The sequence below is a fragment of the Pieris napi genome, chromosome 15, assembly GCF_905475465.1.
Source record: "Pieris napi chromosome 15, ilPieNapi1.2, whole genome shotgun sequence".
Taxonomy (NCBI): Eukaryota; Metazoa; Arthropoda; class Insecta; order Lepidoptera; family Pieridae; genus Pieris; species Pieris napi.
Genome location: NC_062248.1, coordinates 11082495 through 11104523, shown reverse-complemented (window position 1 = coordinate 11104523; position 22029 = coordinate 11082495). Strand labels below are relative to the sequence as shown.

General features: G+C 32.7%; 1 protein-coding gene across 2 annotated transcripts in view; it reads right to left on the bottom strand.

Annotated features, from left to right (window-relative positions):
• The window catches only part of LOC125056501 (amphoterin-induced protein 1-like), a 119308-nt gene that overhangs the window by 12599 nt on the left and 84680 nt on the right, over nucleotides 1–22029 (bottom strand). The gene's annotated exons all lie outside the window — the stretch shown is intronic.

Here is a 22029-nt window from a genome sequence, read left to right as displayed (position 1 = left end):
CACGTTAGTTGCGTGCGCTTCCGTAGCTAAACGTAACGTACGAAAATATTCTAATATTTCTCTGCTTCGTGATCAACACCCTATATCTATTAGACTGTGTAAAGTCAACGACCGAATGAATAGGTCGGCTCATTTAAGTTTTTACTTCTTAACGTAGATTTTGTAGTCAAATCTGTGCTTTTGAATTTCAATGCTGTTTCAAAAGCTAGCGCTTTTTTAAGCTTTTTTACTAACAGCTTAAGTGACATTAGTAGTGACCTAATTTATCAACTATGATTGATATAATATTTATTTATATTTTATCCTAATCTCCTTCGTAATACAATGCTATAACTATAAAGACTTCAATAATATTAATATCAAAAATTGTATATTATTTTACAAATAACACACAATTATACAGTATTCTTACACCTACATAGCAATAATAATAATAAAAAAATGTGAATAGAAATTTGAAACAAATTTCAAAAGTTTGGTCCCTGCGGCAGTGTACCTTTAATGCTGGCAGCATTTCCTTGCTGTATTTCGATACTTATTTATTATTGTATCGTTAATATTGACGGAAAAACTTGACTGATTGATGACTCTGACTGTTCAGAGCCAACTACTCTGTAGATGATATAAGTGATAGTGTATATAAGCACTGCGACAGTCAAGCACTGCGTCACTGAATTATTTCCGGATCAATTTGTCGAAGGGAAAAAAGTACCAATTCTTAAAACACTAGTAACGCACTTGCGACCCCTCTGGCATTGAGTGTACATGGGTATCACTTAACATCAGACGAGCCTCCTGCCCGGTTGTGGTTCTACAAAAATAGTCAAAATCGATGGAGTTATAACCCAAGGGTACAGCCGTTTACGGACGATCTTACCAGTGGTTAAATTAGCATTAATAACACTTCTTTTTAATTTAATAGTGGTAATGAAATTATTCTATTGTCCCATGATATATGGAACTTTTATCTAATAGCTGTGTTAGCCTAGTGGCTTCAGCATCCGAATCTCATCCCTGAGGTCGTGCGTTCGAACCCAGGCTACACCAATGGAATGTTTAACACTCGCTTATACCGAAAAATCAATGGCGTGTGTCAGTTACAGAAGGCTGATCACCTAATTTCATATTAGACAAAACAAATGAATACAAACAGATACATAAATCCCAGAGCTTAAAAGTTGTAGCGCCACCAAATACCTAACAACTTTTCACCCAGCTTAATAATAATAATCAATGGCGCTACAACCTTTTTAGATCTGGGCCTCAGATTTCTGTATCTTTTTCATGATCATTTGGTAATCTAATAGGCAAGTAGGTGATTAGCATTCTGTACCTGACGCACGCCGTTTACTTTTTGGGTCTAAGAACTTAAGTTTTCCTTCACCGTTCGAGCGAATGTTAAATGCGCACATAGAAAGAAAGTCCATTGGTGCACAGCCGGGGATCGAACCTACGACCTCAGGGATGAGAGTCTCACGCTGAAGCCACAAGACCAACACTGCTCTTTTCACCCAGCTTAGTTTTTCCTTAAATATATACCAAGTGTCATTATATACTTAATATAAGTCTGACGCTTTATTTCACATGATATCAAATAATAAAAACAAAGGAATGTGATGTTTTTTATGGATATTTCACACACGAATGGAACCGCACGCGATAGCTCACACGAAATGTGTCGTTCGCCTTGGTATCTTTAACTGAAAGAATATCTAGTAGTCAAACTATAATACTTATTATACTGGGTGGCGCAAAAGTACTGGCACTAAAGAAATTTGTTTATTTTTTTTAAATGACATTTCCTGTCATTCTGTTGTTGAAAATTGTGTAGTGAACAAATGTAAAATACACTGAAAATAAACATGGACCATTTTACTCCCCAAGAACGTGGAATAATCGTGTCAATGTTCTTACGGAATAATTAATCAGTGATAAAAACACAATGTGAATTTCGTCGACGATTTCCGGAATAAAACCTTAGTACTAAATTAACCTTCCTAAGAGTGCAAAAAATAAATAAGAAAAACAATTACTCAACGATGGCTGATCTTCGAATTTTTCAACATTTTGCGATTCATTTTTATTTGTATTAATTTTTGCTCAAATTTATCATTAGTGTGCGTAGAGAGAACTGGCGTAGCAGTTATGGGTATAATTTTTATTTGCTACGCGTCGTTTAATTTATTTACAAAAATCGTATATAATAACGTAATAACGCAATCTGTACGTCATTTGATCTATAATTGTTTAGTCAAGCCACATTTCATATACCTAATTGAAATATGGGGTACAGCATGCAAAAACAAAATTTCTACAATACAAACACTACAAAATAAATTAATAAAAGCACTATTCAGATACAATTTTTTAACACCTACTAATAAAATCTAACAAGAAACTAAAATTATGACGATTAAAAAACTATATGTTTATAGCATCTGTATCCTTATTAAAAAAATTTTAAATAACTCTCTACATAGTAACTTATCATTTAATAAAATCAAATACACCACTACACGCAATACTCGTCGAGCGAGTTTGCTTATCTTGCCAAAGCCGCGCACAAATTATTTAAAGAGATCTATTAGGTATGAGGGTGTGGAATTGTTTAATCGGTTGCCGTCTAAGGTTCGTAACATTAGCGTGATTGATCAGTTCAAAAGGGCATTAAAGACACATCAGAATGGGCCCATTGGACTAAAATTAGGCTAGCTGATGGCGACGTGTATCTCGTTCGTATATACTTAATATTAAATTTCTCATGTAAATAAAAAATAATTTTTGTAATGAGAAATAAAGTTCTTTAAACATTAATAATGTTGTCAACATAACCTTTTTGGCCTCAAATAACAAGAACACAGACCACTAAATTAAATTACACATATTGTAGTACTTTGATAAACTCATTATGAAGCAGATAAGATATATCAAAGATCAATATTTAATTACACATCGAACAGAACAATGTCAATATATTCAAACATATATTGCTCAAGTACTTGATATTTATAACTAATACAGCATTCCACAATATCCACACTAAAGCCAGGTTTCTAGGGTAACTGAAACGTGAATTTATATGTACCAAAACCGCGAAGTATGGAGCTAGACAGGTACCTAGGGAATTCCAGCTCACGTTATTAAAATGTCTTTATTCTGTCAGCATTTCGTAGGTGGAATTTGGATGCAAGGTGTTAAATATAGTTTATATTAAAAGAAGTTCTTAGAACATAAATCAGCCTAAAAAATACAAGAAAATATGACATCACAAATGTAACACACATACACATCAATTACATTAGAACATCAGAAATCTATCAGAGAAAGCATTAAACAAATAACCACAAAATTAAAATAAAAATAAAACAAAACAAAAATTAATAATGATAATTACTAAAACTAAAAAGATAAAATAAGAATAACAGAAATAAACAAAACTAAATGAAAACTTAAACCACATTAAGAGCCTGCAAAACAAAGTTACGGTAACTCGGTAGTCGTTGTTAAACACATCAATATTTTCATCAATTACAAAAATTAAAATGTAAGAGCGAGATAGCCTATTCACTGGACCATTCAAAGTAGCAGAGTAGCTTTGTTGAATTAATCAAAAAGCGATGCGCTGACGTTATAGTTTCTGGGGAAAAATGGATGGAGGAATCTAAGAACATATCCAAATGGAAAGTGCAGGAGGAGGCTTTTACCCAAAAGCGGTCCAAAGAACACAAACAAACGGTAATAACTAACGTAGAATAAGAGTATGTTACATATCCATTGCACTCCCTTTGCCCCGCATAACCAATACCTGTACCCCTGTGACGCAACACCGTTATAAAAAGAAATGGACAACAGATACCAATAGCTTTAATCGGATACGTCACATCGGACCGGTCAAATTCTCAACTAGTAATAAGTCTATAATATAGATTATTAGCCGTGCACCTCATATCGGGCCGATTAAATAGTTAAGTCTCAGTTATTGTACTAGCAATTAATTAGAGTGATTTAAATAATTTTGTTTTTTTTTTGGGATTCATCGCTGGCCCACTTAGTATAATAACAACACAATTGATATTTATTTTTAACGGTATGGAATTTAAGTTACTTTATTATTATAAAGGTCTACCACCTCAAATGGAACGTTGAGAACCTAAAAACAGCGCGATCCCTTTAATTGTGATCTTAAATGAATCTATAGTCAAACATGTGTCAGCGATATGTAATGTTTATATAAAACAAATGAACAATATGTAGGGTTTTGTTTTATATTTAGACACAGTACACTATTTTACCCACTGTGAATAAATTTATTGTTAATAATTTAATTAAATGTACTTCTCACTTACTGTCATATTGTGATTACGATGTGATTAAAAGACTTTAATTTTTATGAACAAAAGTTTTAAATGTAATATCATATAATCAAAGTAACAAAGGATTTTATATGATGTGGTAAACTTAAATAAATAAATATATCCGAGGTTTAATGCAAATTATCCAATCATTTATACTTAATAAATTAATACAAAAGAACAATAATGACTTTGGAGCACTCCCGAAATTAATTGCAAAAGTTATAGCATTTAAATCGGCTCTTCGATAAATTATTGTGTAAATTGGTGTGTATTTTTATTGCTATTTGATAGCTTAAATCAATTTAAGTTAGGTTAACAGATCAATTTTTCATTATGTGCTAAGTATGCGTATTAGCCTATGAATTTTGTATTTACATACATTTGTTATATTACCCTCCCTTTTCGCTTAATTTTAGGTACTTAGAAATTATTCTTTATGAAAATTTTACGACGCTTATGCCGATTTAACTCTCAAAGTTCCAAATCTCGTTCGTAATCGCCATTTAAAGGGCCTTTTCCTAATAGGAGACAATGTCGTTTTATGGCCAATAAACTGGGAATTTTTTACATATATCATTTTTATTGATAGTGACTTTTGATATATATTGAAACGACTTCTCCGTTAGCGTTCGAACGTAAACTGACTATTTGAGAAATGTGTTGCATATATCCTATACTGTTTTATTAACGTGCAAATCGTATATAAAAAAAAATATTTTAACGTTTTTATTAACATTTTATTTTACAGCTCTTGCCATAAAATCTTCTTAGTCGCCGTAAATTATTTATATCGTATATTTTTTAGTTGTATGTGAATTATATATTCCAACTCCGGGGAAATAAATACAGATAACACAACTTTTCTACAGCTATGTAGTGATACATTTTGACATTCAACACCTTTTGTTTTCAGTTACCGTGACCACGCACGTGAAACGTCGGTTAAATTTAAAATTATGTAAAATAATGGTAAATTTATAATAAAACATAACTTCAAATCCGTTAAAAAAGTGTTAAGTTAAAAAGAGAAATGGAAATATGTATTAGAATGATATCCAATAGAAGGCAAAAGAGGGGAGGTCACGTAAAAAGATAGTCATATGGTCTGTCAGAGCAGGCAAGCCCTAGATGGAACAGAATGGGCAAAAATAGGAGAGGCCTATATCAGAAGACAACCTGCCCATAAAATTGGATGCTTATAATAATGTTTTTTCAACAATTACTTGTAATAAACTGAGTTCTAAAAAAGATTTATTAAATTATCCATTCAATAATTCTTCAGTATACATTTTTTAATATACCTAAGTATTAGTCTGTTAGTATAAGTTCTTAACATGAAATGGTAATGCTAATGAAGGTTAGTGTTCTAGTATTTGTATTTGTATGGCCCATTTTAGGGTAAAAGCTTCCTCCATATTTATCCATTTCTCTTTGTCTTGAGCAAAATTAACCCCGTTTTCGCTAGTTCTCTTACGTCATCTGTCCATCTTTTCCTTTGACATCTACTGCTCTTTTCAGTAGGTCCAGTCCATTTAGTTGTTTCAAGTGTCCATCTTTTATTCCGCACTTTAGATATAGGACCTGCCCCTGCCCTTGTTTGCAAATAATAGATAATAAAGGCGTAATTTATTATTATTTGTTTTAAGTAAATGTCTATTTTAAGTCTAGGATGTCGACCAATCGACGATCATAGAGGCGGCAACAAGACTTCGTTGAAAGCTCGTTGTGTCTTTGATTAGATATATTTTTTAGTGGGAAGATTTTAGTCAAATTCTTCATAGATATAGGTAGATATTTAATAAGTTTTCCATTATAAGCTTATAAGCTTCAAAAGATTTTATTAAAATAATAAAAATTTTAATTATAGTTATTTTGTAACTAAAACACGTCATTAGTAAAAACCTGACATAACATCCAATATTTCGTGTTGAGATTTAACCGCAGTTTCATGGAAATCTCCACGTCTAACCCCTAATTATAACATCATTTTGCACTTAACACCTTAGAGGGGAAATTTGAATGGATTATTTTAATTAATCCAGCATTTATATGTTAAGCATCAGGAATATAGCTTCAACATTAGGACTTTCTGACTTCATACAACGGCCTCGTGGCTACTGAGCGCTTCCTTTCAGGCAACCCAATAACTCTTTTATTAAGAGTAAAAATATAATAAATAAATGCAAGAGTACGACTATAATGTAATATGTATAAATACTAATTAAAGCGAGAGAAAGAAAATAAAATGGAAAAGTAAGACCATAATTAAAGATTTATACATTTATACATTCCTATTATATATAAATAGTTAATTTTAAAATAAACAATAAATAAAACGCAGTAATATATTTAAAGACTGTGGCGGTAAAACTTTAATATTGGCAGCGTTTCTCCGCTCTATTGCGATACTATTCGTTGAGCGAGAAAAGAACCATATCTGGGGTCACCGGTACCACCAGGCGCCAAACTTTAATCTCTAAATTATTTTAATAGGCCGCTCGCCTCAGTGCGGTCACTCCAGTTTACACTAATGATTTAAACTTTTATGTATTAATATTAATAATCCTAACAATATCCGGAAAAAGGTTAAATCAAACTCACACGGGAAAAGAAATATCGTTCTCAATTTGCAGTATTTTGGGCTAAAACATATTCATTTGGGAGTGAACAGAGGACAATACTGACATTCTATGCGGTGATTACCCCACTCGGGCCGAACAATGTCCCATTGTTAATTTTAGCCACGCTTTTAAGCTTTTTTCTGGTCTGCCATATGTAGCAATTATTGCGGAAAATTGACTTTTCGCTTTTAATATTTATGGGTGTGTGAACTGCAGGGTTCATTTTAGAATGGTTGAAAAGTAAAAACCATAAACGAACCGGAAGATGAATAATTCTAACTGGTTTTCACTCCTACAGAGAAGTGTTGGCCTAGTGGCTTCAGCGTGTGACTCTCATCACTGTATTTCCAAGTGAAAATAAGTAATCTAGAAATAGATTCAGAAATTTGAGGCTAAAACCGAAAAATACTTGTAGCTTTAAAGATACGTATTATCTACTATTTTTGAAGTGTCTGTTTCGGGTAAATAAATAATCACTGTAAAATCTTATTCTATTTTGGGTCAAGTCTTGAAATAGTTCTACATCTAGGAGCTTAGAGAAACTAGGTCGCTACTCTATAAATTGAATTTTTGTTTTATCACATATATTTGAGATTCAAGTCAGATTGAAAAGTTTTGAAGTATGTTATCTTTTACCTTTTAAAGTAATACTGGAATATAATACGGTATCTATTAAGTTTGGTAAGCAACGGGTGTTAGGTGGGATTAGGTTAGTTTTTGTTAGATGCCCTGTGGTAGTCGTTGACAGAATAATAACTTAGGTAACCTGTTTGAAAACGTGACTGACAAAAAAATCATAAAATTAAAAATAATAAAAATCACTTTATTTGACGAAAAAACAATTACATTTTGTACTAACATTCTAAATGTTATAAACATACAATATGCAACGAATCGTTGTGTTCTCACTATTAATTTTAGTTAACCTCGTATATAAAATAATTCTATGTGCACTAGCGTTTAAACTAGGCCTAGCCTGTATCTTAAACGCTTAAAAAATAAAACTTATTTTAGTTATAGTTACGTGTTATTTTGAGTTTTTTTTTTGTTTATGTACTTTTTTATTGTTCCACATTAGGGTTGCCTGGAATAAATCGCTTGTTAGCGATAAGGCCGCCCGTTGCCTTATAACTTTTGGAACCTGCTTTTTTATTTTTTAATATGTATTATATTTTTGTATAAGGTAATAAAGTATAAATAAATAAAATGTTTTTTTTGTTTTGGGTATATTCCTTTTCTTTAGACGCAAAAAATTAAAAAAAATTGTATTGACAGAAAAGAGTAGATCCCAAAATTTTATGTAAAGACAAACCATGGTATCATTATCATAACTAACATTAAATTAATAACACTTATATATAACACTATAAACATTTACTCTTTCAATTAGGCTTAAACATCCAAATTATAGATTTCTCATATTTAAATATTTTTTGCAATAATGAAACCACAATAGCGGACTATATTTATTAATTCATAATAATACCTAACATTACTACTCATTGATTTGTCCAATTTATAAAGGATTTATTTATACATTAGCATACAAGCGATTCCAAAAGTCAAGTCTATTATGCTCTTATTAATGGCTTAGGTCACGGTCTCTAGGGCTGATTTATTGCCTCCGTGGAAATAGTGCGGCTAATAACCCCATAAAAAAGACTTAAAATGGGGTAACAAGGGTGCAGAAGTAAAAATACATAATAAATTATTATTTACGTACGTACACTATTAAAGATATCTTTGTTAAGGATGATAAAAATTGTTATATACTTATGTATAAAACAGATTTATACACCAAAATCGTCCTCATAAACTACTTTATTTTACTGAAAATGGCACGATATAGAGCAGTTATTTTTGTGTTATATAATAATAAATAATACAATATTTACATTTTCTAATATATATTAGAACCAATTACTGAAGCATAATTTTTAATCTTTTTTTTAATATAGGATATTAAAGAATAGAAGAAGAATGGAAGAGATATTGGTCCCTAAAAGAAGTTATGAAAAATAGTTAAAGAAGCATGCACATCAAGAGAAAACTTTTCAACATATGCATCCTACCAATGCTTACATACGGCTGTCAAACATGGGCACTTACCACAGCACAATGTGAAAGATTAAGTGTAACCCAGAGAGCCATGGAAAGAAGCATAATAAAGAAAAGAAGAATTGATAAAATTAGTAACAAAAAATTAAGAGATAAAACAGGGTTTGCTGACGTTGTGTATAAAACAAAAGTACTAAAATGGAAATGGGCTGGACATATCATAAGAGGAGCAGATAAATGGAGCAAAACTGTAACGCTGTGGCAACCAAGAGGCCATAAAAGAAACAGAGGTAGGCAATTTAAAAGGTGGACCGATGAAATAATGGAAGTGGCAGTAAGGACTAAGACCTGGACGAGATTGGTATACAATAAGGAGAAGTGGAGGACAATGGGGGAGGCCTTTGTCCGTAGGCACACAGAATCGGTTATCGTGGGTTAGGAAAAATAATGGTTTTGATGAGTGTATTTTGTATTCTGATATAAGGCTGTAAATAAATAAAAAATTAAAGAATATAACAACAGAACCAAAATTAAACCATTAAAGCGCTAAAAATCACTTAAGGCAAGTAAAATACTGTTGTACTTATAATCCAGCCAAGTTTCAAGTAAGCGCTTAGCGAGATGCTTAACAATGAAAATGTTAATTATTTTTCTCACGTATAATTCCCGAGGCGGGTTTTGCATAACAGAACGGGAAGAAACTTGCATTCATTATACGAGTTTTAACCTAATTTGTTGCTCTTAGGAAAAACTGTTAAGGACTTCGTGTCAAGTGTCAAGATGATATGACCCCGTTGTGTTTTATCACTTTAAGGTCGCTGTAATGTCAGTTTTGACAGGACGCATATTATATTTTTTATACAGTGGAATTGTTGGAAGGTCGTGATGTTGTTCGTTCATGTTGAATTTTTACTCAAATTCGACTCGAACTATACAAATAGAAAAGTATACTTATAAATATACTTCTTTGTAAGTTAAAATTTCAGCAGTTAAATCTTATTAAGTCAAAAACTCGTTAACTCGAATTTTTTTGCATTTGACCTTCGAGTTACAAAGATTCCACTGTACCTATTTTACGTTTTTTTTTTTTAGTTTTGAATACGCCTACGGAGCGCTCCTGCCAAATAAATCCTAATAACGTTAGCTATCAGACTCTACGTATTGTGCGTGCTTAGGGTATTTAAAAAATAAATACAATAGATAAAAACTATATGACAAACTATAAAGAAGTAAGTGACATATATTAAGGACATTGTTATTTTTTGTCTATGTTATTGTATTATGAATCGTTGGTTTATTTAACAATGCCAATATTCTACAAAATGGAAGTAAGAAGTTTATTTCTAGTACCAATGTTGCCGACAAAGTCGCGGGCAAAAGTACCAAACGCGCATCCCCTGTATAGAAGCGCTATCTAGAAGTTGCTGTGAATGATATTCAGAATGTGGAATGTGGCACCTTTGTGGAAGACTCTTTGTTCTTTTGCTTTGAACATGTCTGCTTGTTACATTTTGATGTGTGACGTCATTTGTGCAAATTAAATGCCTAGTTGCTACTTTAAGGGCTCAAAAGGTTCGTTTGCATCAAACAAGTTATCATTTGGAACGAGATGAAAATAGTTTTCTTTATAAACAGCTGTACATATAGCCAAATTCAAAAGATGTTAATAGACTAAAATATTATGTTTTTTTTTATTTTAGAAGATATATAATTAGTTTAAAGCTACAGTCGTAGTTATTATTATTATTTAACGGGCAGGAAGCTCACCTCCTGTTCCGCCGCCCATGGACAATGTCAATGCCTCGCATTTTAAGAATTGGTACGCTCTTTTGTTGATGGATGTTTTATATATAATTGCTACTATATAGGTACCTGTACCAGTAGTCTTGACGCCACACTGTTCTCGCCGAGACTGGTACATGGACGTATTAGATGTCTAACATCTTGTCTTGCCCCGAAGCCTATTAATCGGTTTTTTAGCTTGTAACATCGGCTTGATGAAACTGTTGTATTCAGATATAGAAAGAAAAGATTTGTAACCAAAATTATGAGATATATACGTTTTACACAATACTATTATATACACAATAATATGACAGACATCCCCATGTGCAGGGTACTTAGTCCTTTAATGCGGGGATGTGGCTAACCAACGTACAGAAATCCTCGGAGCAGTGAGGTCGCTCCGTGAAGTCTGCGAAGTGCCCAGAAGACTTATGTGCTTCTAGAAGGAGCTAGGCTGGCTTAGTTAGCCATGACTTTACGCACAACGGACCTAATGAGAGTCTGAGTGCAGAAACTGAGTCCAACAACTATTAACCATTATTAAATACACAGGAAAATTTAGATCGCTGTGTGTTCTTATTTGTATTATGGTGCTAACAGTTGTTCAGGTTTTCATAGATCACGTACCCGCTGCAAACATATATTGGATATATGTATTGTATCTATATATATAAAAGAAAGTCGTGTTTGTTACAACACTTATAACTCGAGAACGGCTGGACCGATTGCCATGGTTTTTGATTTGTTGGAATTGTTTCCGTCCCGAATAGCAGAATAATTTATCGGATAAGTTATCGAATAACAATAAATAAATTAATTAATTTTACGAATGCAAAAACCATGTGGTGCCATCTGTTGACAAAACCACGCATCATTTTACGTCGTATTCGTGTCAGTTCAAGAAATTACGATCTTGAGGTGAATGAGGAGATACATAACCATGCTTTGATCCTGATCAAAAGATGTTGGATATCAGAAAGTGCTTAACATGCAGTATCGAAATATTGACGCTAGAGAGAAGATGCCTAATGTGTAAAACTGCCATTCTTCTTTCGCAATGGCAAGCAATAACACATTTCTGTATTTGCAAAAAAGTTGTATTAATGTAATACTTAACATTAATGAAATCCTAAAATAAGTTAAATTAAAGTAACAACGATATTATAAGGTTGTAGGGCGGAACGAAGTTAGCCAGGTCAGCTAGTTTAATAAATAAATAAATACATCAGTAGCACAACAAACGTTTTTTTAGTTTTGGGCCTCAGACTTCTGTATCTGTTTCATGATAATTTGTTAATCTAATAGGCAAGTAGGTGATCAGCCTCCTGTGCCTGACACACGCCGTCAACTTTATGGGTCTAAGGCAATCTGGTTTCCTCACGATGTTTTCCTTCACTGGACGTGAAAGTTAAAAGCGCACATAGGAAGAAAGTCCATTGGTGCAAACCGATCGAACCTACGACCTCAGAGATGAGAGTCGCACGCTGAAGCCACTAGGCCAACCGTGCTAACGATTGTATTTAATATTGTTTTATTAAAAAAATCATAAAGTAAGTTCTCATACAGTTTTTATGATTGACGCGCAAAGTTTTCTCGTTCTTAGCGTTAACATAATCTTTAATACTTTACACTTGAATTTTAGTTTTTAAACTAACACTTCCTCGCTTATTCTTCGCTAAGTTAGTTATCGTTTGAGAAAATTGTTTCTCTTGAATAAATATGGATCTCTTCGCTTTTCCCGTTACGATTCTATAAATTTGATTTTGAACGCTGAATTCAAGAGCGGAATATATTTAGAATTCACTTTACAGTCTTGTAACGTTGTGCTAATAAATGCTTGTTATACGAGTTTTATTTTTCTTTTATGTGTGAACTGGAGAATAATGATGTAAATTAAATAAAACGTACTTCTGGTTCGTTAGTTTATTTAACGAAGAAATCTCTTAAACAGAATTTCAGTAGAGGTAACAATTTACTTACGCCCAAATGTTAGTTTTTATTTGACTTCTTTAGGCTTATATCTATATCAAGCCATATTTATTAGAAACAAAAAGATTAAATCTAGGAAAGGAGAAAAGAGAGCACCAATTCTTAAAAGGCCGGCAACGCACTCGCGAGCCCTCTGTCTATGGGCGGCGGTGTCACTTAAGATGATCCTCAAGCCCGATTGCCCCCTATTAAATATATATATAAAAAAACTGGTCTATTAAATTTTTGTTATTATTAAGTAACTAGAACATTAAAACATTCCAATGTTTTGTGACTACCATTTCGTATAAAAAATAATTTTTTAGTAACAGTTTGTTGCACAAACATAATACAATTGACATAATTGAATGAAAAGGAAAGCAACTGGCGGCTGTATCGCTTTCGAGCGATATCTTCTACCATCAGGTTATTCTCCAGTTCACAGGAGAAAATAAAACGCACATAACAAGCATTTATTAGCACAATGTTTGAAGACTTTAAAGTGAATTCTAATTGAAATAAGACAGAAAATTATGTTTTAATTCAAATATCTAATTTTGTGTCTCACATTTCAAGGACTTCGTACATTCAAAAATAAATTTAACCTTCTACTAGATAGCTTTGTAGTAAACCTTTTGTCCTCTATCAGTCTATGACATTGGCTTAAACAGATAAACATGTTTTAATTAACAATATTTCTGTCACATTGTAAAAAACTCTGTGTGTAAAAAATTTCATGCATAACGCGAGGGAAACACAAAACAACAAATTTATTTCGAAGCACATTGTGACACAGGCGAAAGTGTAAAAAAATCGATATCGACTTGTTGACCTCTGTTAATTTTCATAGTATGGAATCAAATTAAACATAGTTTGAATCCCTCTGTATTTTTATGTTTCTATAATTAAATGATGCTCTGGAAATGTTGTGTTGGAGGCGGATGCTGATTCCCTGGTAATATAATATGTTTGGACAATTCACACCAATTGACCTAGTCCCATGCTAAGCTGGTGAAGCTTGTGTTATGGGTACTAGGCAACGGATATACATACATATTATAGATAGATAGACATATAAATACATATTTAAACACCCAAGACCTAAGCACAACATCAAATGCTCATCACATCGACGTTTGTCTCAGCCGGGGATCGAACCCGGGACCCATGGATTCGCAGTCAGGGGTACTAACCCCTAGACCAATGAGCTCTCTACATACTAAGCCGGTTACAGATAAAAAATCGTCCTTCAACACTTTGTTACGAACGCATCCTGAGTTTTTTTCATGTAACACGCAGAGATCCAGAAAGTCTAGTAAAACTTATCGTGACTGGCAGTGTGGCGGGCTCCAGACCTCGAGGCCGATCCCCTACTCGCTGGAGCGATCAAATAAAGGCCGTTATGGGTCTTACCATCACCCATGCGCTGAGGCTTGCCGAAGACTAGGGAGAGTGGAGGAAGTTGTGCGGTGCCACTAACATGGCCTTCAGAAATGAAGAGTGCGACTGAAGTAGAAGATAATTAGAACATTATAAGGGGGTTTAGGTTAATGATTTGTGGTTACGCAAACCCCTACGGTGGCCATTCCGAAACAGTCGCACTTAAGTTATGATTGAGTTCATTTTGTGTTGTAGACTTTTATCGAGGAAGACAGGCTGTTTTCATGTATTATGTAATGTTTCATATCATGTTGAACAAGGTAATGGTTGCAGCAGCGAAAAATTCAAATAAAATAGTCGGCAATTAAATAACCGTTCTTGTTTGATTAACGCCCTTTAAGAATTGATAACGAGAATGTAAGTGCGTGCACCTATTTCGCCATGCCTCCTGCTGATAGAGGACAAATCTTTGTTTATAATTTATTTTATTATTATTAATTACTTAAGATGTCATGTGGAACATGGTGTAATTGTTGCAGCTCCTTACAAACGTTGTGTAAACAAAAAACTTGTCGATTAAAAAGAGTGGCGGAGAGTTTATTGCCAGTTCTTCTTTTCCGTTCTACGCCCTTGATTTGAGAAAGTAGCAGTAAATGTAAAGTTAGAAGCATTTAATGTATATTTCTTTGTTTGACGTTCATAAGTGTACATTGTGTTCCCTACAATATGAATAAATGATATTTGTTTGTTTGTTTGTGATAGTAAAACTAAATTTGGAGTCATTTAAATTTTTGACGACCTGTATAACATTGCCTTCAGAATTACGCAGGTAAAATCGCGGAGCTTAGCTTAGCATTTCAAGGAAAATATTTTAAAAATGTCCCAAAACTTGTTATCAGGCCCGCATACCGGGTTGATATTAAATTAACCCTTTCGCCGTCATCGTTTTAATCTCGGTTAATGTCCCGAAATGCCGTCGTGTACCTTTATATCATACCTACGGGTAGACCTTAAAGTATTAATGGCTCATTCTGTAGCTGAAGTTCTCATTAGGATTTTTGGGTCAAATACTTGACACTGTTAAGTCTACGTACGTTAAACTAAAAAGCAGTATTATGGAATAAAAACAGTATTAATTTGTGCGCTTATACTCAAAACAATTGTTTATAATAGAAGCTAACATTAATATGTTGTTCAGATTAATACCTGCAGCTGAGTTTCATCATCGGACGTCGAGTCAGAATACGAAAATACACTTATCACCTCGACGTTCGTCTTTCCACACTTGAGCGTTTTGTGACTTAGGGTCAATCAAAAAGTCATCAAGAAATGAGTGTACCAATTTTTAAAAGGCCGGCAACGCACTTGCGATCCCTCTGGCCTCCGGCCCGTTTGACCCCTGTTACATAAAAAAAATATATCTATAAGGGTCTGTTTCACAATGTACGGATAAGTTCTACATAAGTTCCAAATTAGCTATTTATTACTTATTGGTAGGATAAACACTATTGTTGCGTTTCACGACTGTCAGATAGCGCTATTCGTCACATAAAGTTCATCACAATGTCAAAATGAAATGTCAAATAGCACAATTTATCTTCCAAATAATTTATGTTTTGCATAGCTATTTGGTACATTATCCATACATTGTGAAATAGACCCTAAGTAAAAGAAGTACCTACAGTTATGTAATGGTAGCAACAAACTTCTAGAATCACTGATCAGATTCTTCTGATCACCTACTTGCCTATTAGATTTAAAAATGATCATCATACAGATTCAGAAATCTAAGGCCCAGGCCTAACAAGGTTATTTAAAATATTTTAGAAGCGATGTAATATTGAATACTAGTTTACGCATCGCAATTTTGATGAAAATCAAAAATCCTATAGATCTAAAATGCACCTGTATTGATGCGTTTCAGAATAGCCTCACGAAACTCCAAAAATGAACAAAATGTTACCGCTTCAGTGGACTACGGCGTAGATGAGATTTTTATAGAATCTAAATTGAATTCTCTTTCAGTCTGCTTTGAATGATGCAGAATTAAAATCTCCTGCCTTATGTAATAATATAATGTAATGTTTATTAAAGCCGCGCATTTCTTACAAGATGTGTGTTATAAAGGTAAGTAATGGTATTAATCTTAATATATATAAATTACGTGTCACGTTGTTTGTCCGCTATGGACTCCTAAACTACCGAACCGATTTCATTAAAATTTGCACACCGTATGCAGTTTGATCTAACTTAAAAGATAGGATAGCTCACATATTTCATTTATACCCGCAATATTATTTTATTACAAAATATTTGTTATTATTTGATAGTCACAATTCTGACAGATGGCGCTGTCTTGAAAGTACCAACGTTTCACATAAACTACAATTTAATGGCATAACCACCAATAAAGCATGGTGGTCCCCATCACTGGTGTTCTCTTACGGTTTCCCTTGAATAGGTTACTACTATGTAATATAACTAAAACCTTACCCACAGCAACGCTTGGCCGGTCTGCCACTATAATATATATTACAAATCCATTTTCCTCTGTCATAGCACCTATCTTCTGACCTCCGCCTCGCTATATTATGCTAAATGAAATGCTGTTTCAATTGTCTAGCTGAAACTTGAGAATGGGCCTTGAACTGAGATTCCAGATTATATTAGACGTCAAACATTTGTTAAATTTATCATCACTTGTTTAATTTGTAACAGTTAAAAAACTTGTATTGTAACGATTAATATATTTGTATTTGCGACAATCGTTTGCAATTTTATTATATCAACACCAATTACATTTGCCAAATTGTATATGTTTTTTTGAGACATTAATTAACGTACTTTATTCATTAAAAGCAAACAGCGATCGAGAAATAACAATTTCGATTGTGACAAATTTGCATGATTTTTCAATGAAACTGGGAAATATCGGGAGTAAACAGGGAGCAATAATTGCTGTAGCTCGCATTGCGATACGAGGTCATGTGCGATTCGTCGGGTGACTAGTCGAGCGATTAATTTAAAAAATGTATTAAACCTTTCCTCAGTTCTGTGGGAACATCAACCTACAACCAGGAATTGATTTATATAAGCTCCATATTTTTTAATGTAACTTTTTGACTTGATAGACCTGAAAAGTTTATATATTATAGTTCAACAATAAGACAAAACTCAAATTAAAGGCTGATATTTTTTATTTTATTTTAGATTAAGTTTGGGGAATTGTATATTTTTCAGTGTTAAATGTTACAATAAAATACCTTGTGACATTTTAAAAATTAATGAACGAAAATTTAAATGTTTTATTAAAACACCACTTTGTAAACAAGGATATTACAAATTAGAGATAGATATTCAAGATAAGAATGCTTGGAAACATGCTGGTCCTGCTCCATAGGACAATCATAGAGCCTGGACAAAATCAAATTGGTTGCTGATTTTTTGCTTTTACATATTTTTGTTATTTTTATTTTATAATACTACAAAATGTAAAATTTTTAACTCAGACACTGTTTTATTGTGTTTTTTTTATTACTCTTTTATGTATACTACGGTTTCGATATTTGTAAATATGTGAGGAACATGTATACTAACTTCTTTTAGTATAGTAGTTTTATTCTAAGAGTACACTGTCTTCACATAAAATTATTTAACTAATGTAAACAATATATTGTAAACCTATTTTAAAAGAGTAAGTGTGGAGTTTCTTGCCCATTCTTCTCCACACGAATCTACCTTTTGGAAGGGGCAACTAGAATCTTTATATTTTATTTGACGTTCAAAGGTGCCATTTTAGGTGGTCTAATTGAATAAATAATTTGACTTGACTTTATTTATATTAAATTTCGTAACGCACTTCTTGCATTTTACCCTTAGTATTCTTTTTTTGTTTTTTCTTACCCGAAGAGATCGCTTATTAGCGATAAGGCCGCCCGTTGCATCCGTAATAATTATGTTATTTGTTTTTATTTTAATGAAGTTTAAATAAAAACCCTTACCCTAGTTATGTAACCTAATAATGTAATAATTATAAGCCTAAAAAAATGTAAACAATCATCGCACAAAGAAGCTAAAATGAGCCCTTTTGTTTTTACCGCACTCATAAATTGTAATTTTACATTCTCGTTTCCGATAATGTCTAATAACATAAGTATCACTAAGTTTTACGAACTCTTCAGTAAGTCAAGTTAGTTTATTGTTAATCTAGCGTCCCAACCCACTACCCATCATGTTATCTTAGTTATAAGCTCATGGTTTAAACAATTAAAGCCAGTTGACACCCAGCTTCAAACAAAGTATTTTATTTCACATATATGTGAGCATATATACAACAACCCCCACCCAACTTAATTCCCTTTAAAATAACATTGTTTTAATTACACAAACAAAACTTCACACTTCAACACATTACCATCATATATATAACGAAATTATATAGCGTGTTGAAGTCGGAAATCAAGTTTCCGCAATGTATACTTACAAACGAGTTAAATTCATTTTCATGTCCCGATAAAAGTTGCTGTTTGTTTCTAGTTTATATCTCTTTATAGGGATGAGCTGTAATGTATGTGAAATCGCAGTTAGCTAATAGCTGCTATTTAGAGTAACAGTGATTTAATACGTACATGAAGTACTTATATACTTATCATATGTATTAGATTACATAAGAAATAGTTAATTCAATTTGTATAATCTAAAAAAAATACTTGAAATTTTAACTAAATTTTAGTGTTTATTGAACAATACCAATGCTGATTTGATACAAATGAGGCTTTGTGACGAAGCTTAAACCTTAAACCCAAAAAAACTAAAATATACATGGCATAGCTAAGCATAGAGCCTTGAACACTCACTTACCTATAAAAGAAAATTAAAAATATCGAATCTGATTAAATGCTATCAAAAAAATAAGACTTGCAATTTGGACTGATTTTGACAGTGTTTATAAACCATACAAATACTGACTTCATACAAATGAGGCTTTGTGACGAAGGGCCTAAGTGTAAAACCCCAAATATACCCAGCATAGTCTAGCACAGAACCTTGAACCCTTGAGGGTAATGAGAAATAGAATTTGAAGTAAGTAAATCAAGTAAAAAATAATTTTATGCAAAGTAAAATCCTATTTTATTTATACCACCCTAGTTCTAATATCACTGTTCCGAATATATGTGACATATAGTACATCCCTATATCCGCATTGCCGACCCACTTTCAAGAAAAATAATAAATTATTTAAACGCAATAACTCCCGACTAGCATAGCTGAATTATGGAGGTAATTATTTTGCCTGATACCAAGTTATTTGTTGAATACACTAGCGTTGCGGAAGATTGCAAATATTTTTCATTGTTCGTGCAAAGACCTCGTCGCAGGAAGAAATTGTAGGTTGTATAACTTTTAATTTATACTTTTAAACTATTTTCTATCGACTGTTTTTTTTTTATTTTCTGTTGATGCATAAGGCACGGAATATTACCTCGTGGATTCGGTTTATGGCGAAAAAAATTATAAGGTGCCAAGAAATATACTTATTAAATTTTTTTTAAATCAAATAAGCCATGTGTGCCCCACACTAGTTAAACATTTAAAAGTTCTTTGTATTAATAAATAATTGTAAAGGAATTTCCGGATCTTCAAGAAAAGAGCGTACCAATTCTACAAAGGCCGGCTTCGCACTCGCGGGCCCTCTGGCATTGAGAGTGTCAATGGGAGCTATCACTTAACATCAGGTGACCCTCCTGCCCACTTGCCCCTTGTTCTATAAAGGGAAGTTATACATTGAAAAGCCCGCGTTTAACATACATATGGAGTGAAGAACTGGTATATTTGATTTATTTAGTATTCAAGCAAATCACATTTTTATAAAGTACTTATTTTAATTTAATAAATTTGCAGGACTCTAAAAACAATATTAACGTCTGCTCCTCAGCATAATACTGAGCCAAGGGCAGTACCAACTACAACACACACACATTACACACTTAAAATTTACCTTAATCCTTTTTTTCTTTCCAGATTTTTTTGTTATTTTTTCTTTTTTGATTATTATTATTATTAATTTATATGTTTCTGTGTGTGTGTTTCGTTAGTAATAAATGTTATGTCTATGTCTATTAATCTATTCTTGACAGTAAATGCTCTCTTCGTTAGTCCATTTTTCTTAAGAAAGAAAACATATACGCAGAATAGAGTTGAGAATGGCGCAACTAAACAAAAACTGTAGATAACAGACATAGTAAATTGTCATTCCGTAACAGAGGACGCCATAAAACGCACTTTAAAAGTGTGCTCTAGGCTCGGACGTGACAAAAATGAACAACGCTGCGGACAGTTGGCGCAGATAAAACTGACTTATGAACGCTGTAACCGTGAATGTAGCACATGCATATCGACTTGCTATGCAACATATATTATCCTTAAAGGATAATTGGCTATGCCCAAAATTTATCTGGAATTGTACCTTTTGTATGGCAATCCAGGTTTATAAGAAATATTCAAAAATCTTTCTACTAGAGTTTTTGAAAATCCACTTTTGTACTACTTTGGAAAAAAGAGTATTACTCTATTAATAATTATTTGCGAGAAACATTATAATTAATATTAGTTTGATAACGTAATAATATATTTTACTAATGTCATGACGTAGTGATAAAATAATATAAGAATTGACTCATAATGTAAATGTAACTTCTATTGTACCTATTAAGACAAATTTGCACGCCATTATGTGTGGCAGAATATGCGAACTTTACCTATATTGTACCACCATAACATAGTTGTACCATATTCTTGAAAATAAATTGTTAGGATTGTTATAAATATACATCTAAATTCTTTGAAGAAAATCTTTATAAAGAATCTATTTGGTGTGAGTGTAGTTGTATTCTACAGTTTCCCTCTCTTTGTCTTTGCTCACGCGGTGATGTAGTCTACTTTAGTAAATTATGTATTATGCATTTCAACATATTCAGTTGTTTTTTTTAATAAAGGGATTAGGTTAATCTTTAAATTATAATTTATTTAGAGTTATAATGAGTTATATCCAAATAATACTAAACGGCTTGAATGTAAGAGTCTGTCCTCCCATTTCGATTTTGTTCCCTTTGGAGTAGAGACTCTTGGGCCGTAGTTTAAAGTACACAGGCGCTAATTAATTATTTAAGTTGGCGCCTGGTAGATAGTATATCGGTGTCCCTAGAGCTAGTGCTTTCCTCGCTTAACGAATAAGTATCGCAATACAGTGAGGAAATGCTGCCAGCTTAAAGGTACACTGTCACAGGGACTAAACTTTAATTAAATTTGTTTTAATTTTATTATTACTATGTAGGTTAGGAAAATTGTAATCTTAATATATATAAATTACGCGTCACGTTGTTTGTCCGCTATGGACTCCTAAACTACTTAACCGATTTCAATCAAATTTTCACACCGTGTGCAGTTTGATCTAACTTAAAAGATAGGATAGCTTACCTACATAAATATTTATTTTTATATAATTCTACTGTACGTGTGTATGTCACTGAACTCCTCTTAAACGGCTGGACCGATTTTATTGATTTTTTGTATGCATGTGGGAGCTCTGGATGGTTTAGATTCACAAGCCAGCCCGGCAGATGGCGCTGCATTGGGTACTTTTATACTTTAATATCCTAATCGATTGAAATATCATGCAGGACAACGTCTGTGGGGTCTGTTAGTTACTGTATATTTAATTGTTATAATTTCTAATAAACTAATTTGATTATGTTAAACTTGTTTCTGAATTCATTCGCGGAAAAAAAGTTTAAATTATCTATGTGTAGAGAATTACAGATTGCAATTTGTTATCTCTCTCTCTTCAGGCAGCTCATGTCAGA